The sequence below is a fragment of the Pseudophryne corroboree genome, chromosome 4 (assembly GCF_028390025.1).
Source record: "Pseudophryne corroboree isolate aPseCor3 chromosome 4, aPseCor3.hap2, whole genome shotgun sequence".
NCBI lineage: Eukaryota > Metazoa > Chordata > Amphibia > Anura > Myobatrachidae > Pseudophryne > Pseudophryne corroboree.
In genome coordinates, this window is record NC_086447.1 from 317,446,573 (window position 1) to 317,474,389 (window position 27,817).

Consider the following 27,817-nt stretch of genomic DNA (forward strand, 5'->3'; position numbering starts at 1 on the left):
TTCCATGTTTCCCTGTTGAAACCGCTGATCTTGAATCGGTTTCATTCCTCACTTCCTCCAACTCCGAAAGTCCAAACTCAACGAGGCGTTGAGTATGAAGTGGCCTAGATCCTGGACTCACGTCACCGTTACGGTCAACTACAATATCTTATTGACTGGAAGGGTTATGGTCCTGAGGAACGTTCATGGACCAATGCTTCTGATGTCCATGCTCCTGCCTTGGTCCGGAGATTCCATTCCAAGTTTCCTCAAAAGCCAAAGAAGTGTCCTGGGGCCACTCCTAAAGGGGGGGGTGCTGTCACGATCCGGGTATCTGGACGCCATTTCTTACCCATCAGATGCCTCCTAAGGCTGGCTCAGCGCTCCAGGACCGGATCCCATCTGTTATCCTGATGTGTACATTCCTGTATCCTCTCCTGTCACTCTGGGACGCTGTCACAGTAAACGCCATATTACACCTGGCATGGCGTCTCCCGCGGCCTCCGCCGCCGTCCCTGAACTTCTGCATGCAGAGTGTCTGAGTGGCGATTACGTCAGCCGCGGCCTCCGCTGTGTCCGCGTGGCTGGATGTGCATCTGTCAGCCTGGCGCCTCCTGTCTCCGGTGGCCGGCGCCGCCATTACTGTTTTCATTACCACATGGATTACAAACCAAACTTCCCTCCAAGTGTCTGCATGGGCGCAGCCATCTTGGATTCTGTCAGCTGATCATTTCCACCAATCTGTTCTCAGTATTGATAATCTGCATAATTGCCTAGCCAATCCCTTCCTTGCTGCAGGTATAAATACACTGTGCCTGAGCAAGGAAGGCGTCAGTGCTTTGGTTGTCAAACCTAGTTCCTGTTTGTCTCTCTCCTGTGATTGTCTTCCAGGTTCCAGCTCCTGTCTCAAGACTTCCACCATAGAGACCCGCACCAGCATTCCACCTGCGGTGTAGCCTGACTCTCCAATCCATTGTGGATTCATCTGTTTCCAGCTACAACATTACCTGCTTCCAGCTCAGCTTCCAGCAGAGTACAGCTTCTCTTAAAGGGCCGGTGTCCTTTCTACACTTTACCACTCTCCACCGGTATTATTATTTCTCCGCTCTCAAGTTCTACATTTCAGTTCATATTTCATCGCTCCCAAGTTCATTTATTATTTAACTGGTTCCAGCCAGTATCCACTCCGTGCTAACAACAGTCTGGTTCCAGCCAGTATCCACAGCAGCTGTTTTACCTTCAGCAACCCAGCTTTTCCTGGAACACCAGCTGGCACAATCCTGGGTTATCTCCATTGCTACAGTCGGGCCTGGTAAGGACTTTCCATCTAGAAGATTATAAGAACTATCTCACACTACCAGTGCCCTGTGGCTCCTGCCATCCTGTAGTACCCAGGAACTGTATTTATTCTTTGCTGACTTTTACGTTTTCTTTTACTGCTGCTGTGTTGCGGAGTTGTCATAATAAACATCATTGACTTTTATCCAAGTTGTCGTGGTCACGCCTTCGGGCAGTTATTATTCATGTTACTTACATGTCCAGGGGTCTGATACAACCTCCCAGGTTCCGGTACATCTCAGCCCCTACAACTGAGGCTGCCTCCCGTCAGCTCAGGCCCTCAGTTGTGACACTGATGCAGTGGCTTCAGTTTCTGGGTATGATCTGGGACACAGTGAGACAGAGGATCTTCATTCCTCAGGACAAGGTGAAAGCCATTTAGGATAGGGTTTGGTTGGTCCTACAACACAGGCAAGTGTCAGTGCATTTATGCATACGACTACTTGGGAGGATGGTGGCAGCCTTAGAAGCAATTCCTTATGGCCGTTTCCACTCAAGACCTTTTCAGCTAGATCTCCTATCTCAGTGGTCAGGATTCCACTTGTTCCTTGACAAGTGACATTGGCCCCCAGAACTCAGATATCTCTACTCTGGTGGTTGACCTCATCTTAGCTACAGGGCTAAAAGTTTGGAGTGTGGGATTGAACTCTCCTCACCACAGAAGCAAGCCTGTGAAGGTGGGGGCAGTGACTCAGGACACCAACTTCCAAGGCCACTGGACTCCACAGGAAGCGACGCTGCCTATAAACATCTTGAAATTGCACGCAGTGGTTTAGGCTCTACAGCTGTTTGCGGGGCCAAGCCGTCCAGAGCAGAAAGTCATGGCATCGGCCACTGGGAGAACAGGCGGGCCCCCATCACATTCGGCATTGTATGTTCGCCACGGCCACTGGAAGAGCAGGCTCCGCCCCCACATCACTTGGGAGACAGTGTATGTGCGCCGCTGGGAGGACAGGCTCCGCCCTCACATCACTCGGCAGACAGCGTATGTGTGCCACGGCCTCCGGCTGCTGGAAGACCAGACTCCGCCCCCAGCTGACAGTGACAGTAATGTCAGTGGCGTTTGGTATGGACCTCAGGGGAAGAGACGGTGTGGCTGCTGTGGGTGCGTGTCCAGCAGGAGAGGTGAGTAGTATGAGTCTACTCTGACCTCTACCTGCACTGTGCTCCTGGGTCACCAGCAGACAGTGATACTGGCCTGTCTGCAGGGAGGGAGGAAGCAGCTGGGACTCGAAAAATAAAGCCATTGAGTCTGTCCCGATTGCTTAATTCAGAGAGAGCTCCATGTACCACTGGCACTGTAACTTGCATATCATTGTTTTTAAGACGGACATGCTGCCTGCAGAGCTGCAGTGCCAGTGTTACATGGAGATCTGTCTGAGTAAATAGACATCTGTTTGGGGGGAGGGTGGGGGACAAGTGAATGATAGGACGGACAACATACAGTACAAAGAAGAAACAGATTCAAGGACAAAGGAAGGAGATAAGAAAGAGAAAGGCAGGAGAATGTAGGCATGAAATATGTGGAAGGGAGAATAATATACAGTAGGTGTCTAAATGAGAAAAGGGGCTGGGAGAAACAAGCAGGAGATGGACTTGGGGGGGGGGGATAGACAAAGAGGCAGAGAGGCAAATGCAGGAGATGGACAGAGAGAGAGGAGATGCTTTCAGGAAATAGACTTGGAGGCTGGGAGTTGTACAGTATGTCTGTTATACCCCTTTAAGACCGCCAGCTATGAACACGGGTTATTGGCACATGAACGCGCGTAACCTGTGTTCATGTGCGATCTGAAAAGTGCCAGGGTTGAAATACCGGGTACTCCAATTCGGGTAGCGAGCAGGGTTGAACATGTGTTCAACCCGGCTCACTGTGCAGTGTGAACGGGAGCCGGGTCGATGCGACCCATTTCCCGTTCACTGTGTGTGGACCGGCGGCGCTTGGAAATCATGTGATCTCCAAGCGCCACCCCCTCGCCACATCACTGCTGAAATCACCAACCCAGCAATATGCCGGGTTGCTTACAGTGTCAGCGGGGAGCACATTAGGAGCTCCCGTGTCAGGCTCCTTGGTGTCACCTGCCTCAGGCGGTCTAAAAGGGGTATAATCTGGCCCCGGTAGCACCAGGCATATCCCTGACCATATTACAGTCATGGTCAACTGCATTTTGGGGACTTATTTTTTGTTATATGAAGTGAATAATTCTATTCCAGAAAGTGTAAGAGTAATTAGCTTCAACTAACATTTCTTTTTAATTCACCCTAGAGTAGACTTTTTATTGTGAACTGTACCATGGAATTAAGTAATTTAAAGTTAGTCCAGGTAGAAAGCACCTTTTATTAATTTCTAAAATAATGCACATTATAACTAGTTTAAGGAATTCGCAAAAGGGGGGTGTATTTGACGCATTTATTCAGCTCTGCTACAAATTTCTAGGTAACCCTGGTAAGAAGCTTAAAATTAACTGGTGTTTTGATAAGCAGGGTGTGATTAAGTGGAACATATAGCAGGTTTGCAATGAAAATAACCCAACCTTCCTGGCGCTGTGATTAATCAGGTGAAGTGCCGCAATTCTCAGGGGTAATTGGTCAAGCCCCTTATAATAAAATCCAAGAAAAATAAATATGTTTTTTTACATTAAGTAGGAAAAGATATTTTGCGTTAAAGGAAATAAAGAAAAGAGGAAGTGAGGAAAGCCCCATAATATTAGATCAGGATGATGAATATATGAAGGAAATTTTGGAGAGTTTAGGACACGAAGGAGCAACAGGTGAAATGGATATAGAGGAACAGATACCTATATTTGAAATGAAAAGAAATCTTTTTAAAAAGAAGTCTGATTTCTACCCTTTGTCATATATAAGGACCTCTTGTGGATAGTTTTTATAGGACTACTTTGACAAGCTTTAGAGAAATATGTAATAAATCAGAAATAACAAGATATCAGGATAATTTGACTCCAGGAGAACGAAAAGCTATGAAGTTATTACAAAATGACAAATCTATAACAATAAAGCCGGCGGACAAGGGTGGTGGGGTAGTGATCCTAAATACGGATGATTATGTGACAGAATGTCAGAGACAATTGAGAGATGTAAAGTTTTACCGTAAATTGGATGGTAACCCCACCACCCTCTTCAAGAAACAATATAATGATCTGTTGGATACTGCTTTAGAAGACGGCTCTATATCCAGAGAAACATTTAATTTTTTACTTTGTGTGCACCCGGTCACTGCTACGTTTTATAATTTACCAAAAATACATAAGACTATGATTAATCCACCTGGGAGACCTATAATTTTGGGCGTGGGATCACTCACAAATAGTTTATCTTTTTTTGTTGATCACTTTTTGCAGGGACACGTAGAGGGTCTGAGGTCGCACATTAAAGATACACAGCATTTTTGAATATTGTGAATGGGATTAAATGGAGAAAGGACTATTATCTATTAACATGTGACGTAGAGTCATTATATTCAAATATTCCGCATGAAAAGGGCTTGACGGTGATAGATAAGTATCTAAGATGCAGTGACGTGCGGTGAGGTCACTGGTTGGGGAGGCACTGACAGCTAACAAGCCCCCCCCACCCAAAAAAAAAAAAAGTGTGATCCCCCAACACATCAGGAAAACCAGCACTAGGCAGAACCAGCCAGGGGGAGTAATGCCATAGCAGGGGAGACACTCAGTATGGGGTCCCCTGTCATACCATTAATCTGCCCCCCAGCCTGTCAGCCCAGGGTTGGAATTCCTCGGAAAGTGGGAACCCTAAAAAATAAAAATGGGGTCCCCCCTCCCGAGCAATAACCAGCACTGGGCTGATAGCCCAGTGCTATGCCCCGCACCCCTGGTGGCGGTGGGTGCGGGGTTCATTGTGTGTTAATATTGTTCTTTACAGGTGGCCTACAGGTCCCAGCAAGCCTGCCCCAGCATGCTGGCACTTGGAGAACCACAAGTGCCAGCATGCCCGGACATAAAGGGCCTGCTGGCACCTGTAGTCCACCTGCAAAGAATAGTAATATTGTTCTTTACAGGTAGCCTACAGGTCCCAGCAAGCCTGCCCCAGCATGCTGGCACTTGGAGAACCACAAGTGCCAGCATGCCCGGACATAAAGGGCCCGCTGGCACCTGTAGTCCACCTGTAAAGAAAATATTAAAATAAAACTCCACACGTCTTGAAAAGAAGCTTTATTAATCTGGGTCTTCACCTGGGGGCGGCGGCCTTTAAGATCTTTTGCGTGGCCGCCGCCTTCCCAGGGCTTCCGGTGTCTTCACCTGGGGGGCGCCACCCCCCCAGGGCTTCCAGCGTCTTCACCTGGTGGGCGGCGGCTGCTAAGCTCTTTTGCATAGCCGCCGCCCAGCCAGGACTTCCGGCCGTCTTCTTTCTTCAGGAGCTCTTCACTGCTCCTCCTCCGCCGTCGGACTGACTCTCCTCCGCCTCGCGCTGACTTATATAAGTCAGCCGGGGGCGGGGCAATGACGTGCGAGCCGTGATTGGCTCGCGGCGGCCATCTTGAATTTAAAAAATGACGCTGAGGCGCCATTTTTGAAACTGGAACCGCTCCGCTGCCAAACTCTGCAGGATCAAGGTAATTTTCCGCCGCCGCACCGCCGCCGCAACCCGCCGCCTGCTCCACCGCCGCCCGAACCACCGCCGCAGCCCGCCGCCCGCACCATCGCCGCATCCAGCCGCCCGCACCTCCTCCGCCAGCGTCGCCCACACAGTGATTGACAGCGGATCCAGTGACGGATCCGCTGGCCAATCACTGTGGCCTCACTGACAGGGACGTGCTTTCATAGGTTGAAAGCACGTCCCTGTATGAAAGCGGCACCACTAATGGTGCCACTTTCCCATATATTTTCAATGGGCTTTTACAGCCCATGGCTAGTCCCAGCCCGTGCCCGCCCCCCGCTCCCCATACTTTCCCCAGTGACAACGGGAGGCACCACGATCGGTGCCTCCCAAACACATAAAGAGAGGAGCAATGTAAAGAATAATATTAAGAAGATACATATGACACAGAATATGTGTCATATGCATCTTCTTTGTATTATCTTAATCATTAATGACAGGGGAGGCACTGCCTCCCCTGCCTCCCCTGACTGCACGTCCCTGCTAAGATGTGGCGATACCTCGGACCCTCTACGTGTCTTTATACTGGATTCTATTAAATTTATATTGACACATAATTATTTTATATTTGATTCACAGTATTATTTACAGACACGGGGTGCGGCCATGGGTGCCAGGTTCGCCCCGAGTTTCGCTAACCTATACATGGGTGCCTTTGAGGAGGAGCATGTGTGGGGAGGCGGACTCGGGGCGGATATGGTATACTATGGCCGTTCTATAGATGATTTATTTATAATTTGGGGTGGAGGGTTAGAATCACTTCAGTCATTTACTAATGGTTTAAATCATAATGAGTATGGTCTTAAATTCACTTCACATTATAGTTTAACCACAATTAGTTTTCTGGATATAGAGCTGTCAATAGAGGATGATATTCTAATGACTAAAACATTTATTAAGCCGGTGGACCAAAATAGGTATCTGAATTATAGGAGTTGCCATAAAAAAGTATGGAAAGAGAACATCCCAAGAGGGCAGTTGGTGAGATTGCGTAGAAACTGCAGTTCAAAATCTATGTATCAATCACAAGCAGTAAACCTTATGCAATCATTTCAGGAGCAGGGCTATCCACATGAAATATTGGAGAAGGCATATTCTGAGGTGGAAGGAATGGATAGAGAGGATTTATTAAAAACAAAGTCGTCATCTAGAAAAAATAGGTTGAGTGATAATAATGATAAGAATGCAGTGTTTGTTACACAATACAATAGCTGTGCACATAAGATAAGTCAGGTGATTAAAAAGAACACATCATTATTAATGTTGGATGAGGTATTAAAGATGCATATAGACCCAAAGGGACGTACCATTATTAGGAAAGCAGATAACTTACGAAGGAAACTGGTGCCAAGTCATTTTATGAAGGAAAATAGAGAAGTAGGAGGGGTTAAAAAGACATGGTTACCTGAAAGACCAGTAGGTCACCACAGGTGTGGAAAGAGTAACTGCAAATCATGTGAAAATGTACCAAGAAAGAGTACTAATTTTCAATAATTTAAGACGAAAGAAATATTCTGTATTAAGGAGTTTATAAATTGTATGTCCACTTATATTATATACCTTATCACTTGTAAGTGTGGGAAGCAATATATAGGCCGCACAACTAGGACTCTGCATGTCCGTTATTTGGAGCACCGTAGAAATGTAATAAAAGGTGCTAAGCACCCTCTATCTGATCATGTAACACAACACAATGTCAGAAATCCAATTGGGATAATATGACAATGATCGGGATAGAACAGGTTAAAACAACTAACCGCGGAGGTGATCGATTTAACAGGTTACGGAGCCGGGAGGCATACTGGATTTTTAGGCTGGACACATTGGTCCCATCCGGTCTAAATGACATGGTGGAATTAAATGGTGTTTAAGAATAAAGGGGTTTATAGTTTATATGTATATATGTATGCAGATTTAAGAGATGAAGAACAATGCAGAGTCCAGAGTGGGGACTATGTGCTAATGTGGAATAGAGGTAGAAAATGTCTGAAGTAGTCTAGAATGGAGGCTGCTTGGTGTATATATGTATTTATGCACATGTTTGGGGGAGTACTTAAAAGAAGGAAAAATTATGTAAAGAACAACCTGCTAGAAGGATGGGAATAAGGATTCCTGTATATAAGTGTTAATGCATATGTATGTTTAGAGAAAAATCTATGGGTAGTTATAGGGATAGTGTTCATGTAAGAATAGGTGGTTATTTGCTGTTAAAATGGGGTTGGATAAATGGGAACAGAGGATCTATACTAAAGGGGAGTATGTTAAGGTTACCATAAAATGTCAAAATTGGTGTACTTATTTAATTTTATAATTTAGTTAGAGTAATTTATTTTATTTTATTTTATTTGGTTATGAAGGTGCAGTTATCTGTCCAAGCTCTATAGAAATATAGGAATTAGAAAATGTGGATATATATGTGTGTATGTATATTATGATCCTAAAAAATAATAAGATTAGTGTGTAAATAAATATGATTAGCTGTATAATCCGTATTTTAATACTAATAGCTATTAGTTATTGTGGTTTTTTATATATATAAAACTAAGGAAAAAAGGAGGTGAAAACAAAAGGAAAAATAAGACCGATAGTAAAGGCTAATATGTAATTGCGGCTTGACCCGCAGATGCAATACACATGCGGGCCATATACGAGAGTGTATTTAAATGAAGGAGAGAGGAGTGAGATCATTGGACACTGATGAAACCGCTGACGTAAGCAAGGAGGCGGAGAAACGCGTCTGTCAGGATCTCTGTACACGGAGCGCAGCTGTCGGGATCTCCCTACACGGGGCACAGCTTGTTATACAGCACGAGTATACCGGCCGGCCGGTGAGAGCATCGGAAAACCCCAGTGCTAAGGGTTTACTGGTGAGCATTTATCTCCAAGTACCCACGGGACTCCAGATAAGGCTAAAATTAAAAGCACTAGCCGGGAGGGGAACGGAGGTTTGCCCAGAGGAAATACGGGCAAAGAGACATTGCTACAAGGTAGCTATAATAATACATTGGATACACGGTGCAGTGAAACAAAGACCGATATTTGCACAAGAGTATTATAATGCTGCAAAAACATCATTACATGTGAATGGGAAACTCACAGGTGTGAGAGGGCACGGACTACCATATATGCATAGGAATGCCTGAATTGCTTAACGGAATATAGAAATATATGGATTGCCTTAACATTGGTCATTTAAACAGGTTTTATTCCTTAAAGAACACATTTTATTAAGTGAATATATATATATACCTTGAATTGTATATGTGTATAGCAATTGTTTTTTAGATTTAAGATACTGGCCGGTATCAATGTGATGTATATTGTTTTATATAAATATTAAAAATCATATCAGATTGAGGTAGCGCATTCTCATTGTTTTTGTAAAAAAACATATTTCTTTTTCTTAGGTTTGCAATGAGTCCTGTAATAATCTTTATATAAATGCAAAAGCCCTCACTCACTCACTCACTCACTCACTCACTCACTCACTCACTCACTCAGACTCACTGACTCATCACTAATTCTCTTACTTCCCGACTTGTTAGCAAACTGAAATTCAACATATTCTTCAGGTGAGAAATAGGAAAACTACGTAATTAGAATTTTAACAAACCTCCCCTAAGGGGATGAAAAGGGAGATGGCATAATGACATCATCACCGATGCATGGCTTGCGTTGCGTGAATCATAAAGCCCAAACAGACAATCAGATCAAAATTTGGATTGCACCTTTAGTTTGTAGAATTTCATTAACTACAAAAATGGTCCTGTCACTTTTTACTGTATCTCTCTCTCATTCACTCATTCACTAACTCATCACTACTGTAATTCTCTTATTTCCCGATATGTTAGAAAGCTAAAATTGAACATAGGTATTTTTCAGGTGGGAAATAGGAAAAAAACATAATTAGAATTTTAATAAACCTCCCCTAATGGTCCTGTCACTTTTTACTGTATCTGCTATGGGTGCATCTCGGGTAACGGCAAGAACCATGGATTAATATTTACTTAAATTAAAACGTCTCAAATTTACAGATCTATAGATTTGGGTGTGGTGTGTTCAATCTGCAATCTAATTTGCAGTGTAAAATAAAGCAGCCAGTATTTACCTTGCACAGAAACAAAATAACCTACCCAAATCTAACTCTTTCTGCACATGTTATATCTGCCCCCCCCTGCAGTGAGCATGGTTTTGCCCAACTGCTAACAAAATTCCTGCTGCGATCAACTTGGAATTACCCCCAATATCATAAAGTATCATAAAGGATGGGGAGGGACATCAAATACTCTGGAAGGGAACCAAGTCAACAGCAGTTTATCGAAAGGCTACAGGTGGATCAGATGGAAGAGAAGACACCGGATTGGGTTTGAAAGACAGAGACATTCAAAGGTACTGATATCTCTTTATTTCCTATGTAGATGCAGATGAGAAGGACAAACCCAGCTGTAGACAAATGATTTTTATTATTATTTATTTATTAACAGTTTCTTATATTGCACAGCAAATTCCATGCGCTTTACAATTGGAAATTACCAAAGATGACTGCATGGACCCTTAGATCATCGGATAGCACAAACACCAGAAGTAACGGACACAGACGACCTGAACCAGATGTTCCAAAAGAATGGCGACACTCTCGGAAGATCCCACCTCACTATGCAGAGAAGAAGAAGATGAGATAACTACACAAAGAAACAACTAGGCTTTTAGTTTCTGTTGTTTAGGGATAATCGGAAAGGGTCTGGTCACATGGGAAGATTTTTTTTGCCCTTGCATAAATGCAAAAACAAGGATTTTTTTCCTTCTACTTTTAGCGGCTTAGGGGAGAAATGTCTCTTCTCAACCCTTTACTACTTTAAACTGTAATAATACTTTGTTATAACTCTCTCCAAACTAAATCTTCTCCCTCTTTGATCACCTGTACTAACACAAACACACACATACACTACAGCGAGAGCTAAAGATCACCCCTCCCAACCTAAAAACAGTCTGACGCCATTGCCCGCACACACAAATACACACACAAATACACACACTCTCACATATACACTCATGCGCACACACACACACACACACACACACACACACACACACGCACGCACACACACATACACTTTCACTCACTTTTTCCATTAACGTACTGATCTGGCTGGCTGGCTGTGGCAGGAAGGATGGATCTGTAGTAGTCTGGCTCATGTCCCATGTCGCTCCGCCCCCCTGAGTTCCCATGTAGCTCTGCCCCCCAAGTTCCCGTGTAGCCCCGCCACCTTTTCGGCTGCACACTGCCATTGTCACTGGGGACTCTGGAGGAGGCTGGAGTAGGCTACAAGGCAAGCTGACAGTGTGGCAGGCGCCATGCAGCAGGAGCAGGGGAGACAGGCGCCGGCAGCTTGGAGGTACTGCAGAGCAATGACAAGCAGCCCAGCTGGTCGGGCCGCTTGTTATTGCACGTTGGTGGGAGGCAGTGGGCCGGGCAGGATCGGTTTGCGGGCCGCATGCGTCCCGTGGGCCGTATTTTGCCCACCCCTAGTCTAGACTAATCAACATCAATACACATGGCCATGAGTTCCCTGGCTGGAAATATTAGGTTTTGTTCACTCCCTTTGGAAAACACCCCCCCATAGGTGGGGCCCAAGCTGAATATACCAAGTGAGCTCACACTCATTTCCCTCTCACAAAGATGCAGTAGACACAGCTCACTCTATCAGAAACATGGACCTCAACACACTTCTCATTATGGCTAAGTATCAATCTCTCCATACTAAAGGCTAAGTAACAATCTCTCTCCTTTCTATATAGAAACATACTATTGGGATTAATGGCATAGTATAGAGGAATATGGTTTGTGGTAGTTTTAGGATGTGATATTGTAACATGTTAGTTGTAGATCTGGGAATCTGTAATGGTAGCTGGGACATAGTCATCCTGTTGTATAGTGTTTGCGGTATTATTGGTAGATGGTGGATAATTTATATTGTATTATCCTGTAACAGATTGTGGTTTTGTACAGTGTATCTTGCTAAATCATTTCTACTGCCATATGTAGCCATGTGCTTGTTCCAGTGGTACAGACTAGGATTGTGAATTAATGGCTACATTATGATTATATAGCATAGCCATCTTACAATAGGTGCAATTTGTGGAGATATTGGTGTTTAACTGTGGATACATTTGATAGAGATGAAATAGTGAAATCAGTGCATATGTATTATACATTGAATTGTAGTTTATATGTTCTGAAATAATATATAGTGAAGTCTTTGTATATATAAGGTTGGTTGGTAACAGAAAATGGCCTATTATAGCATAACAAAGAACAGCATGTGCTTGAACCTTGGAGACATAGGATTGTGGCATTATTATAGTATTGTGAAACTTGTGTGGTGTAGACTATTACCGTAGCTATAATCATAGGCTGAAATCAGTGTTTTTGGGGATGCATTTAAGCATAGTTATGGCAAGCATTTTGGGGATGCATTTAAGCATAGTTATGGCATGCATTTTGGGGATGCATTTAAGCATAGTTATGGCATGCATTTGCAAGAAATGTGGCCTAGACCATGCAGCATGTGGCCTGAGCACATGGCTGCCTTTCCCTCCCCCCTCCCCCTCCCTCAACACTCACACCGGCTATTTCCCCTTATTACTCTATCTCTATTTATTTCTCTATTCTACAAACACCCCCCCCCCCCCCCCCATGCACAGAAACATACATTACCCAAAATCTATACTTCCGGAGTGCATGAATTTACATTTCCCCAGTAATATATATATATGTTTATATTATTTACCGAGGAAACGTAAATTTTTAACACTCATTTATACTATATACTGTATATATATATATATATATATATATATATATACATACATATATACAGTGTGTATAGTATAGTGTGTGTATGTATGTATGTATATATATATATATATATATATATACACACACACACACACACACACACACACACACACACACACACACACACACACACACACACTTCTCACATCATTTCTTGCATTGCTTTCACTCTTATATAATTTAAACTTAGAAAAATATTGTATGGTAATTTATAATGTGCAAATATTATTATTATTATTATTAATTATTATTATACACTTGTTAATGCAAATACAATTTACTTTCTATATCTCTTGCTGTGCAATCTTTCTTGAATAGAATCATCCTAATAATTTTAAAGGTATATAATTAGTGATTGATTATTATAAATCACTAAATGGTAGAAAATAGTATAGTTGCTTTGAAAATATGAGTTAATGTAATACAAAGAAACAGAACATGAAACCACCCATTTTAATACCAGTTACTTTAAAAGAGAACAAATGCTGCAAGAAAAGCATCCTAGGAGAGACTAGGGGGGTCATTCCGAGTTGTTAGCTCGCAAGCGGATTTTAGCAGATTTGCTCATGCTAAGCCGCCGCCTACTGGGAGTGAATCTTAGCATCTTAAAATTGCGAACGATGTATTCGCAATATTGCGATTACACACCTCGTAGCAGTTTCTGAGTAGCTCCAGACTTACTCGGCATCTGCGATCATTTCAGTGCTTGTCGTTCCTGGTTTGACGTCACAAACACACCCAGCGTTCGCCCAGACACTCCCGCGTTTCTCCGGCCACTCCTGCGTTTTTTCCGGAAACGGTAGCGTTTTTTCCCACACGCCCATAAATCGGCCTGTTTCCGCCCAGTAACACCCATTTCCTGTCAATCACATTACGATCGCGAGAACGATGAAAAAGCCATGAGTAAAAATCCTAACTGCATAGCAAATTTACTTGGCGCAGTCGCAGTGCGGACATTGCGCATGCGCATTAAGCGGAAAATCGCTGCGATGCGAAGATTTTTACCGAGCGAACAACTCGGAATGACCCCCAAGGTTATTTAGTTTTCTGTGTACAAAGGAAAATTATGTAAGGTCAAGGGACATTCTTTTGGCATCTGTGCGGCAGAGCCGGCCATAGGCATAGGCAAACTAGGCAATTGCATAGGGCATTTGATATGCCTAGGGGCATCAGCAGCTTCTGCTGATTAAAATGATATGCGGCATGCCTATATTCTGTGTGTAGCATTTCATATGCGATCCAGCCACAGTCTAACACAGTATATAGGCATGCTGCATATTATTTTAAATAGCAGAAGCTGCTTGTGCATCCTAGCCACATAGCAAAGCAAATAAGATGCATTTTCATAAAAAAAGGTGTGCCCAACTTTAGCATTGAGGCAATATTTATGAGGACACATCTGTATCCAAGCAGAGGCAGAGGTCACAGTGTTAGTGGCAGTGTGAGTGCTGTGTGCATGTGAGTGGGTTGGTTGTGCAGTAGTGTTCGGAATATGTGTAAGGAGCATTATAATGTGCAACATATGTGTAAGGGGAACTATGTGTGTCATGTGTATAAGGGCATTAATAATGTGCGGCATATGTGTAACAGGGTACTACTGTATGTGTGTCATTATGTGTATAGGGGCACTAATGTGCAGCAAATGTGTAGGGGGCACTGTGTGTGTCATTATGTGTATAAGGGCATTAATATTGCCCTTATACACATATGGGCATTATTAATGCCCTTATACATATAAGGGCATTAATAATGTGTGGCATATGTGTAAGGGACATTATGTGTAAAAAAGCATTAATAAAGGTTGTCATAATGTGTAAGGCGCATTATGTTTATAATAACATTAATAAGGTGTCTCATGTGTAAGGGGCATTACTGTGTGGAATGTGTGTAAATGCATTACTAATGTGTGGCATTATGTGTATAAGGTGCTCTACTAGGTGGCGTTGCGTATAGAAAGGGCACTAGTGTATCGTCTAATGTGAATAAAGAGCAATAGGGTGTGGTGTATTGTGAATAAGGAGCAATTCAGTGTGATGTAATGTGAATAAGGGGCTCTACTGTGAGGAGTAACGTTTATAAGGTAAAGTGATACTACTGTGGGATGCAATATAAATTATGGACACTAACGCATGATCATATGTGAATAAAGTTACAGCAACATGCCCCTTGCCAGCAAAAACACCCCCATTTTTGGGCTGTGCGCCAAATGTGCAAACTGTTCCTATTTAAAATATAGGGGGTACAAGGTCAGAGGCGGAACCAGCGGTGGTGCTAGGGGCACCAGTCAAAATCTTGCCTAGGGCATCATACTGGTTAGGGCCGGCTCTGCTGTGCAGGATAGCTTCAGTCCATCTATTCCAAAAAAGGGAACCAACCGATATTGGCTATACATTTATGAGACTACTGTAAACTTGACATTATTTATAGTATAAGTTATGCATAATAATTAGTATTAGGTTTTGGTAATAAAGATTTATAGTCTGTTCATGGGTACAGTAAGAAAATTTGGGGTTTGGGCAGTGGTGAAATTGGGTTTTAGAGTTAAGATTCAGCTGTAATTTAGAAATTAGAAAAGGAAGGTGTGGAGTTTAGAATCTGAATTAAAGATAGAGGGCCTTTTTCAGCATAGGTTGTAGTTTTGCGAAAAATTGCAAAACCACAACTCTGTTCTCTAGCATGCGGGAGCCGCTTAGCACAGGGCAAGGCTGCCCCACATGACCGGTCCTTCTCCTCGCTAAAATGCAAATGCATCTCTAAACAGTGATGCCCTTGCATGTTTAGGGTAGCCCCCTGCCTTCACAGCCTAGCTGCAAAGGCAGTTGCCGGGCCGACATGTTTTGGTTCGCAGCATTTGCGAGTGACTTAATGCAGCTGCTGTGGCCCACCCCACAAACGGTCCAAACACACCTTCATGGTCCATACTGTGCCACATCAATGCCCACAAAATGCTGCGTCGATGTCCACACACACCCCGCGAACGCCTCTGTCGGTCAATAAGGCAGGGGCGTTCGCATAAGTGAGATGCCAGCGCATCTCACTGTGTGCACACGTGCAGTGCGGCTCCTGTGTGTGCACACACTGCACAGGGGCTTCAGTAAGCAAAGCATCACTGATGCATTTCATACCAAGTAGCCGCTCGGCAAAGTTGTAATGCCGAGACCCCTCGGGCAGCTGCCCAAGAAGAGCCCACCTTCCTAGTGGAATGGGCCTTAACTGATTCAGCCGCCGAATGAGCATGCTGAATCGTGTTACAGATCCAGCGAGCAATAGTCTGCTTTGAAGCAGGAGCACCAAGCTTGTTGGAAGCATACAGGATAAACAAAGACTCTGTTTTCCTGACCCTAGCCATTCTGGCTACATAAACCTTCAAAGCCCTGACTACATCAAGCAACTCGGAATCCTCCAAGTCCGTAGTAGCCACAGGCACCACAATAGGTTGGTTTATATGAAAGGATGAAACCACTTTCGGCAGAAATTGTGGACGGGTCCGCAATTCTGCTCTATCCGCATGGAAAACCAGATAGGGGCTTTTATGTGACAAAGCCGCCAACTCTGACACACGCCTAGCCGAAGCCAAGGCTAATAGCATGACCACCTTCCACGTGAGATATTTCAACTCCACCGTTTTGAGTGGTTCAAACCAGTGGGATTTCAGGAAACTCAACACCACGTTAAGATCCCAAGGTGCCACTGGAGGCACAAAAAGGGGGCTGAATATGCAGCACTCCCTTTACAAACGTCTGAACTTCAGGTAGAGAAGTCAACTCCTTTTGAAAGAAAATGGATAGGGCAGAAATCTGGACCTTAATGGACCCCAATTTTAGGCCCAAAGTCACTCCTGACTGTAGGAAGTGAAGGAAACGGCCCAGCTGGAATTCCTCCGTAGGGGCATTCCTGGCCTCACACCAAGCAACATATTTTCGCCATATACGGTGATAATGTTGAGCTGTCACGTCCTTCCTAGCCTTTATCAGCGTAGGAATGACCTCCTCCGGAATGCCTTTCTCTGCTAGGATCCGGCATTCAACCGCCATGCCGTCAAACGCAGCCGCGGTAAGTCTTGGTACAGACAGGGCCCCTGTTGCAACCAGTCCTGTCTTAGAGGAAGAGGCCACGGGTCCTCTGTGAGCATTTCTTGCAGATCTGGATACCAAGTCCTTCGTGGCCAATCTGGAAAAATGAGTATCGTTCTCACTCCTCTTTTTCTTATTATTCTCAGCACCTTGGGTATGAGAGGAAGAGGAGGAAATACAGAGACCAACTGGAACACCCACGGTCTCACCAGGGCGCCTACAGCTATTGCCTGAGGGTCTCTTGACCTGGCGCAATACCTCTGTAGTTTTTTGTTGAGGCGGGATGCCATCCTGTCCACCTGTGGCAGTTCCCACCGACATGCAGTCTGTGCGAAGACTTCCTGATGAAGTCCCCACTCTCCCGGGTGGAGGTCGTGTCCCGGGATGAACACTGCTGACAGTGCGCTTACGTGATTTTCCGCCCAGCGAAGAATTCTGATGGCTTCCGCCATCGCTTCCCTGCTCCTTGTGCCGCCTTGTCGGTTTACATGAGCCACTGCGGTGATGGTGTCTGACTGAATCAGAACCAGTTGGTCGCGTAGCAGGTTCTCCGCTTGACGTAGGGCGTTGTATACGGCCCTTAGTTCCAGGATGTTGATATGAAGGCAAGTCTCCTGACTTGACCACAGACCTTGGAAATTTCTTCCCTGTGTGACTGCTCCCCACCCTCGGAGGCTTGCATCCGTGGTCACCAGGACCCAGTCCTGAATGCCGAATCTGCGGCCCTTGAGAAGGTGAGCACTCTGCAGCCACCACAGGAGAGACACCCTGGCCCTGGGGGATAGGGTGATTAACCGATGCATCTGAAGATGTGATACGGACCACTTGTCCAGTAAGTCCCATTGAAAGGTCCTCGCATGGAACCTGCCGAAGGGAATGGCCTCATATGATGCCACCATCCTTCCCAGGACTCGAGTGCAGTGATGCACTGACACCTGTTTTGGTTTTAATAGGTTCCTGAGCAGTGTCATGAGCTCCTGAGCTCTCTCTATCGGGAGATAAACCCTTTTCTGGTCTGTGTCTAGAATCATGCCTAGGAAAGGCAGACGAGCCGTAGGAACCAACTGCGACTTTGGAATATTTAGAATCCAGCCGTGTTGCCGTTACACTTCCAGAGAAAGTGCTACGCTGATCAGCAACTGCTCTCTTGATCCCGCTTTTATGAGGAGATCGTCCAAGTATGGGATAATTGCGACCCCTTGCTTCCGTAGGAGTACCATCATTTCCGCCATTACCTTGGTAAATATTCTCGGTGCCGTGGAGAGACCAAACGGCAACTTCTGAAATTGGTAATGACAATCCTGTACCCCAAATCTGAGGTACGCCTGATGAGGTGGATAAATGGGGACATGAAGGTATGCATCCTTTATGTCCAGAGACTCCCTAAAATCCCCCCCTTCCAGGCTTGTGATGACCGCTCTCAGCGATTCCATCTTGAACTTGAACCTTTTCAGGTATATGTTCAGGGATTTTAAATTCAATATGGGTCTGACTGAACCGTCCGGTTTCGGGACTACAACATGGTTGAATAATAACCCCCTCCTTGTTGAAGGAGGGGAACCTTGACCACCACCTGTTGAAGATACAATTTGTGAATTGCAGTTAACACTATTTCCCTCTCGTGGGGGGAAGCCGGCAGGGCCGTCGGTGAGGGGGCATCTCCTCGAAGTCCAGCTTGTATCCCTGAGACACAATATCTATTGCCCAGGGATCCAACAGGGAGTGAACCCACTTGTGGCTGAAATTTCGAAGACGTGCCCCCACCGGGCCTAGCTCCGCCTGTGGAGCCCCAGCGACATGCGGTGGATTTTGTAGAGGCCGGGGAGGACTACTGTTCCTGGGAACTAGCTGTGTTGTGCAGCTTCTTTCCTCTGCCCCTCTGGCAAGAAAGGACGCACCTCGGACTTTCTTGTTTCTTTGTGATCGAAAGGACTGCATTTGATAATGTTGTGCTTTCCTAGGCTGTGCGGGAATATAAGGCAAAAGATCAGAATTACCAGCCATAGCTGTGGAGACCAGGTCCGAGATCCCTTCTCCACATAATCCTCAGCCTTGTAAGGTAAACCTACCATATGCCTCTTAAGTCGGCATCACCTGTCCATTGCATGTTCCACAGGACACGTCAAGCAGAAATCGACATAGCGTTGACTCTAGAACCCAGTAGACTAATGTCTCTTTGGGCATGTTTTATATATATATCTAAGACAGCATCTTTTATATATATATCTATATATATACATATATATATATACATACTAGGGTCTCAATCTCTGCTGATAAGGTATCTGTCCACGCTGCTACAGCGCTATAAACCCATGCTGACACAATCGCCGGTCTGAGTAGTGTACCAGAATGTGTGGAAATGGACTTCAAAGTACTTTTACTGCATGCTATCTGCAGGATCCCTGAGGATAGCTGTTAAGTCAGCGCTACCTCGGCAAACGTGACACCCTAGGGGAAGATTCCCATCATATCCTGGTCCTTGTAGGGAAAGGATACTCCCTGAGTATTCTTTGTGGGAAACTGCAGTCTCTTGTCTGGAGATTCCCGCTCTTTTTCTTCATGAGAGGAGGGAAATTGCCTCAGCTTTCTTCCCCTTAAACATGTGTACCCTTGTGTCAGGGACAGATGAGTCATCAGTGATATGCAAAACATTTTTTATTACAATAATCATATATTGAATACTTTCCTGCCATTTTGGCTGTAACTTTGCATTATCGTAGTCGACACTGGAGTCAGACTCCGTGTCGATATCAGTGTCTATTATTTTGGATAGTGAGCATTGAGAGACTCTGAAGGTCTCTGCGACATAGGGACAGACATGGGTAGATTCCCTGTCTGTTCCTAATCTTTTGTGCAATAAATTTACCGTAGCACTTAATTTCACATATCCAAACAGGTGTCGGCGTTGTCGACGGAGACACCACTCACACACACATTTGCTCCATCTCCTCCTTAGGGGAGCCTTTTACCTCAGACATGTCGACACACACGTACCGACACACCACACACTCAGGGAATGCTCATCTGAAGACAATTCCCCCACAAGGCCCTTTGGAGAGACAGAGAGAGAGTATGCCAGCACACACCCCAGCGCTATAAACCCAGGAATAACACAGTAACTTAATGTTAACCCAGTAGCTGCTGTTTATATTGATTTTTGCGCCTAATTATGTGCCCCCCCTCTCTTTTTACCCTCTTCTACCGTGTATCTGCAGGGGAGAGCCTGGGGAGCTTCCTCTCAGCGGAGCTGTGGAGAAAAAATGGCGCAGGTGAGTGCTGAGGAAAAAGCCCCGCCCCCTCGTCGGCGGTCTTCTGTCCCGCTTAAATATACATTTTCTTGGCGGGGGCTCATACATATATACAGTGCCCAACTGTATATATGTGTACTTTTGCCAAAAGAGGTCCATAAGCTGCCCAGGGCGCCCCCCCCCCCTGCGCCCTGCACCCTTACAGTGACCGGAGTATGTGAGGTGTGTGAGAACAATGGCGCACAGCTGCAGTGCTGAGCGTTACCTCAGTGAAGAACGGAGTCTTCTGCCGCCGATTTCGAAGTCTTCTTGCTTCTCATACTCAACCGGCTTCTGTCTTCCGGCTCTGCGAGGGGGACGGTGGCGCGGCTCTGGGATCGGACGACGAGGGTGAGATCCTGTGTACGATCCCTCTGGAGCTAATGGTGTCCAGTAGCCTAAGAAGCAGGACCTAGCTTCAGAGAGTAGGGCTGCTTCTCTCCCCTCTGTCCCACAATGCAGGGAGTCTGTTGCCAGCAGAGCTCCCTGAAAATAAAAAACCTAACAAAATACTTTCTCACAGCAAGCTCAGGAGAGCTCACTGAACAGCACCCAGCTCGTCCGGGCACAGTCTCAAACTGAGGTCTGGAGGAGGGACATAGAGGGAGGAGCCAGAGCACACCAGAATCTAAATTCTTTCTTAAAGTGCCCATGTCTCCTGCGGAGCCCGTCTATTCTCCATGGTCCTTACGGAGTCCCCAGCATCCACTAGGACGTTAGAGAAAACTGGAAACAGTGGGGCAGATGTATTAAGCCTGGGGATGGCATAAGTAAGCGATAAACCAGTGATAAGTGCAAGATGATAAACGAACCAGCCAATCAGCTCCTGTTACTTTACATACTGGAGCAGATTGGCTAGTACGTTTATCACTTTGCACTTATCACTGGTTTATCATTTCCTTATGCCTTCTCCAGGTTAATACATCTGCCCCAGTGCACTTAGATTTTACAATTCTGATCCATCTTTGGAGTGATGTCCGGGACTTTACAGATGGTCCTTCAGAACAGCTGGAGATGTGTCCAACTGGGGTATATAAGAGACTCAAGGCTAAGTGTGTAAAGAACCATTTCATGTATTTTTCAATCATGGTAAATAGATAGGTGGGTGAATGTAGTGGTGGTGGTGGTGTAGTTGGGGGACTATATAATCTCAGAAATGGTAGCCTGGTGTAATAAATAGAGGTAAGGATGAATGATTGATCTGGTGTGTTCAGAATAGCTCATACCAGGATTCTCTTCTGTAGTGTAAACATTCTGCCAAACATGTATTTGTGGCTTGTAATAGTTTCTGGCAGGGGTATAACCAGAATGTTGTGGGCCACACAACAACATATTGAAGGGGCACCTGTCCCAATGCTTCTTGAGAGACACCTCTCCGTAGCGGTTATTCATTGTATGCCCCATACTAGTGCCCTAGTTCATTTTCTGAACCATAGTAGTGCCCTAGTTTACATGATGTCACATTGTAAGGCTGCCAGCATACATTATGCCACACACTATCCCCAATTCACATTATGGCACACAGTGCACCCTGTTCATACTGTGCAACATTAGAGTGCCCTCCAGTTAAAATTATGTCATGTTACCGTTCCCCAGTTAATGTGACTCAGTTCTTATTATTCCACAGTAAAGTGACCTAGTTCTTATTATGTAACATTATAGTGCCCTCCTCATTGCAATAGGCATGTCTGATTATGACACATTACAGTGTCCTCCAGTTCATATTGTGCCCCCTTACCAGGGGTGCTTTAACAGAGGAGTCCCATGTGCAACCTCCTCCCTCTGGGTCCCATCCTCTGAAGCCAGTGCCCAATAACCACAATAGAGTCTGAGCACTAGAGGAGCACAAACTCTATTGCGCATGTGCAAATCTCTCGGTAAATGGCACAGTGTCCATTTTCCCAGAGATTTCCTTACTACGCATACGCTACCCCATTTACCAGGAGATTTGTGATAGACCAGAGAGCTGAAACAAAATGGAGGCAGGGGGTGCGGTGTGGGTCCCCCTGGTCTCTGAAGTCCTGTGTGCACCGCACACACTGCACCAATTATAAATATGCCACTGCCCATTACATTTACTACACACTGCTCTCACTGAAAATCTAATGCCACATAATTCATGCTGGGCAACTGATCTGTTTTTTACAGAATGGTACTTTTTAAATGACCTCCACTGAGTGTAGATGTCATTAAATGGAAACCTATTTTTATCTATGCTTACAAAACAGGTAAACAACTTTTAACCATATCTATTAAATACAGTTTCTCATCAAATAAATGGGTTGGGTTTTTGTGCCAGCAGGGGGACGAGTGCAACAAAGTCCCTTGTGGACTTGGTGGCTTGCTGCGCTTGCCAAAGGTTCTTTTACCACTTTATGGGTGTCGTGGACACCCACGAGTGGGAATAGTCCTGGGCCCCCTGCCGTCATTTTGGTGTAGTATGCTCATGCTGACCACTGGGATCCCGAGCACTGGGATGGTGACTACATCCCAAATAAATAGGCCATGCATTTTCTACTATGCATGCATATTATGGGGCTGATGGTGAAATGTTTTGCATACAACTCTAAAAAGTAATCAAACACATGGATATGCACCTGCCCTGTAGCAGGTACAAAATGTCTGCCATCTAAGGTGTGTATATGATTTTTTATTTTGCAGGTTTGCGTGGTCCACATTTGCATAGGCACACTTTTATTGTACTAAGCCACAGGTTCTCAAACTCGGTCCTCAGGACCCCACACAGTGCATGTTTTGTAGGTAACCCAGCACATACCTCCCAACATGACCCTCTCCAGGAGGGACAGGATGCTCTGCTCCTGGACTTTCCTCTTAATTTATGATTGCCAGCACCTGCTTTGGACAGGATAATGGATAAGAAAGGTGATTGCCCTCACCTGTGGTGAAACGCCTTTCTTATCCATTATCCTGTTCAAAACAGGTGCTGCCAATCATAAATTAAAAGGAAAGTCCAGAAGCAGAGCATTTTGTCCCTCCTGGAAAGGGTCATGTTGGGAGGTATGCCAGCAGGTGCACAGGTGTATTAATTACTCACTGACACATTTTAAAAGGTCCACAGGTGGAGCTAATTATTTAACTTGCAATCCTGTGAGGAGACCTGGAAAACATGCACCGTGTGGGGTCATGAGGACCGAGTTTGAGAACCTGTGTACTAAGCCTTGGTCAGTCCTTCCTTTTCACGATCCCATAGCATACCTCCCAACATGACCCTCTCCAGGAGGGACACAAAGCTCTGCTTCTGGACTTTTCTCTTAATATACGACTGCCGGCACCTGTTTTGAACAGGTAAATGGATAAGAAAGGTGTTTCAGCACAGGTGATGGCAATCATAAATTAAGAGGGAAATCCAGGAGCAGAGCATTCTGTCCCTCCTGGAGAGGGTCATGTTGGGAGGTATGCCATAGGTCTGCAAACTCGGTCCTCATTACCCCATACAGTGCATGTTTTGCAGGTAACCCAGCAGGTGCCCAGGTGTATTAATTACTCAGACACATTTTAAAAGGTCCGCAGGTGGAGTTAATTATTTCACTTGTCATTCTGTGAGGAGACCTACAAAACATGCACTGTGTTGGGTACTGAGGACCGAGTTTGCAGACCTATGCACTATCCCACCTCCGCAGTTGTAGGGGGCCTTAAGTGACAGATGCATCTAGGTCTGCAATCTTGCATACATGCACATTCACTTTCAGAGCTTGCACAGAATGAGATCACACAAGTTACGCTCTGCAAACTAACACTGTGCTCACTCTGCATCGCCTCTTATATGTGGATGGGGTAAATAACCTGTTTGTAATGTTCGATTTGATAAATCATATGCCATATTTGGTTTGCATATATGTACACAAAGTAACTATTGGAATTCATGCTGCTCAATTACATTAACTAATATGCTCTTAATTTTGATGAATTCTGAAGTGTAGGCTGTTTGTGCAATGGAGATGCTTAAATAAGTAATTAAAAGAAATGAAAGTAACGTTCTAAGATCTGCTATCCCCAGAAATAACAATACACTATCTCTTTGCGTTACGGATAGAAAGAAATCTCCAGTACAAAAAAAATGTTTTCCCTCTGTCTCTAAGCTTTATAACTGACAGTTTGTCAAAACATCAGTGTTATGTAATGAAGTAAATAATCTCACCCCAATATCCTACATTCAGGGCATGACCTCCTCTCCTCCTCATTCACACAAATGTGCACCTGAAAATTGCAGAAACATCACACAAACAGTTAATTAATCAAATGAATACTGCTGTCAGAAAGTGATATCACTGTATTTATTAGGTCAGGTGGGAGGACAGCTCATTGTTTCCCTAGGATTAATCCTCCCCAAAAATTAAAGGTCTTTAAAGCTGTGGCATTGGTTAAAAAAAGAGTCAAGTTTAATGATAAATCTGTCCTCAGAGAACCAGCCAGAATGGATAGTGTTTGAAAAGGATTTAAAATCCAACTGTGTGCAGAAATTAGAGTTTTGCCCCTGAATCATATGGAATTACAGTTCTGGAAGCATGTGCCATGCCTACACAATACAGCCCAGAGGAAGCAGCTATTTCTGTTGGTTTTTATTAAACCAACCAAGCAATTTAATTCTTTTGTTCAGGAGAGTTCTACTTCATTGATTAACAAAAGCAGGGATATAATTTTTTCAGCCTTTTTGAAAAGCCTGAAATGTCAAGCCTTTTAAAGCAGATTATTCTGCCTCTGTGCAGTGAATACAGCCAGAGTAACCTTTTGTCTACAATTAAATATTCTAGCATAAATATAAAAGAAAATCAGAGATGGGAAAGATTGACTCACGAGAGATTGGAGAGGTAGATTCACACACTGATAGTGGAAGCAGCTTGCTTCTAATTAAATATGCGACTGAGTCTCAGAGCATTTGCTTTCAGCCGCAGAGAGGAGAGGCTGCCCAAGAATGGGGAGGAAGAGATATATAACATAATCTGTTTGTCCACAGTGTTTCCTTGGGGTTTACTAAGGTATTTTCATTTTTTTTCTTACATTGTCATTTGTTGTGGGTATTAAAGGTGATCTCTCAAGGGTAAAAAGCCATCTAAGTTTAAAGTTTGCTCTTTCTTTTTTACAAAGTGAAGTGACTTGAACTGTTTGCTGTTTAGTTGGATAACTATGATTTTACATGACTTTTTAGGTGTTTTCCTAAGGTTTGTGTTATTTATTAAGCATGGTTAGCTGTGCTATGTTGTTTTGGGATTTTTGAATGCACACTTGCCAATTGTAGGCGTAGTCTTCATACAGAAAAATAAACTATTCAGATTTTTATCTCATACTATTGGATTAATCGTATTTTACTTGTCACGTTCAGACAGTTTGCTTTTATTATCTGTAATCCCACCATTTTTGTTTAGCATCTTATGTCTATAAATACATTTAAAAAAAACAACTTCGAGCAATGGTGCTATGGAGTTAGGAGTTTAAACTGTAAAAATGAATTTACATCTTCACCTGTTTGCATAGTGTAGTCCACTCAAGTGCAGCACTTTCTTCTCCCTACCCTGTTGGTAGCAAAACTCGATGAGGCAATAGTTACCATGTAATCAAGACATCAGAGCTAAATGAAGTATTAGTCAGATACAGTACATATGTAAAACTCTGGCAAGTATTATGTTTCATCATATTGGCACTTAGTTTGTATTTTAACTTGTGCGCCCAGGTAGTTGGAAACTTTTTAATTCTTTCGTTCAAAACCAAGATTGAGATTTTGTATGATATTTGTGTCAGAAACTACGTGGCTAAATGTAGTCTTCTGTTGTTAGACTATATATTTGTTAATAATGTTAAACATTGTGCATTTTAATAATCAATTGTGCCCCGTAGTGTGTGTTTGTTAATTTAATATTAAACATTATTATACATTTATTTCAGAAAAAGATTATTAACTATGTAGTAAGTTCTCTTTTTTTAATTGTAGACATTGCACTTTAAGATACTGCATTCCAGAACATGGTAGGAGCTATAAGGTTACACACGTGTTAAATTTGGTTCCCATGCATGCATATACCTCATTTCAGCAATGACATGTGTATGCTGTATTGTCCTTTACAATACCTGGATACTGTATGTTTCTTTACTTTAGCACAACTTTGAAATTGAAGCCCTCTGTCAATGTACTGCAAGTCTGTCATTTTCTGGCTGTACTTTCTTGTATGTCATTAGTATACAATAAAAATTTTTTATATCTACCTTTGCTGTTTTGCAACTAATGGAATGAAAAGACTTAATAATGGCATGATGGTTATATTCAGTTATGCATGAAAATCTGTAGTATAGATGGATTTACTTTTGTTGTTTAGTGTATTGGTGATGGCATCCATTTCATGCTAACACAACTGTTGTAGTGACAAACATATATAACAATACGGTATTGAGGTGTGATAATCAAGCACTTCAATAAATGTTAATGTTTGTAAACTTTATTCTAATGTATATCTGTTTACATTCCATATTTTCTGATTTTCATAAAAAAGAAATATCTCTGAATAGAAGTAGTAAATTATATTTTTGCAATGTTAGGCCAAGTAGTTAAATACTGGTATTCTATCCATTACCTGCTTACTCATCTTGCGCTCTAACACATATTGGGGCAGATGTATTAAGCCTAGAGAAGGCAGAAAGAAGTGATAAAGTAATGATAAGTGCAAGGTGATAATACACCAGCCAATCGGCTCCAATATGTAAATTGACAGTTATGAGCGGATTGGCTGGTGCATTATCACCTTGCACTTATCACCGCTTTATCACTTCTTTATGCCTTCTCCAGGCTTAATACATCTGTCCCAATGATTACAGAGTGAGTAAGTTTGTATGTATGTACAAGAGTGTTTTCTATTTCTTCCACCCATGCACAAGCACAGATGGGACAATCTGCAGCTACAATATGTTGTAATGTTTAAACAGCAGTAAACTTGACCAACAGTATGTGCTTCCTAAGAATCCATTGTCATCATTCATGTATCACCCGTCTAATCTTTTATTCCTGAACAATTCTACTAAGACTGATGTGTTTAACAGTGCAATAAACTTCTGATGACCCTGTTCACACTAGTCTGTAGTACACCCCAAAACATGCAACATATGTGCAAAAGTAAAAATGTTTGAGTAGACTACAGTATGAGCTAGATTTATAGAAGCTTGGAGAGAGATACAGTAGAGTGAGATAAAGTACCAACCAATCAGCTCCTAGCTGTCATTTTTCAAACATAACCTGTAGCATGGCAGTAGGAGATGATTGGCTGGTACATTACATTTTTCTCTTCATTATCTCTCTCCAATTACTCAAAAATCTAGGCCTTATTGCTGTAATGCAGTAGGTGTACTTATATATTCGTACATGTTTTGTTTTGTAGAATATTTACCTGTGGAAAACCATAAACTCATCAGTGTGAAAGTTTGGCCTGGGAAAACAGGAGCCCTTAAAAATGGGTCTAACAGGCAGCCTGTTCAAGCAGATAAGTAGTTAACCTTAGCCCACATTACCATTATATGAGAAACACAAGTTTACACATTTCAAGAAAGTCAAATCTACCTTGGACCTGTCACAGTATTTACTAAGAAAGAGAAACTAGGAACTCCTCCGCCCATTCTTCTTCATCTTCTGTTTGGGTACCTTG

General features: G+C 43.7%; 2 long non-coding RNA genes across 3 annotated transcripts in view; one reads left to right on the forward strand and one right to left on the reverse strand.

Annotated features, from left to right (window-relative positions):
• The window catches only part of LOC134909450 (uncharacterized), a 46,103-nt gene extending 21,023 nt beyond the window's left edge, over positions 1–25,080 (reverse strand). Inside the window, exons 1-2 of the long non-coding RNA XR_010175937.1 lie at positions 24,987–25,080; positions 24,331–24,389 (exon numbers count right to left, since the gene is read on the reverse strand). This is a non-coding gene — a long non-coding RNA (uncharacterized LOC134909450). The remainder of the gene's footprint in view (positions 1–24,330; positions 24,390–24,986) is intronic.
• Positions 24,821–27,817, forward strand: part of LOC134909449 (uncharacterized) — a 923,346-nt gene continuing 920,349 nt past the window's right edge. For both annotated transcript variants that reach the window (XR_010175935.1, XR_010175936.1), the window contains exon 1: positions 24,821–25,168. This is a non-coding gene — a long non-coding RNA (uncharacterized LOC134909449). The remainder of the gene's footprint in view (positions 25,169–27,817) is intronic.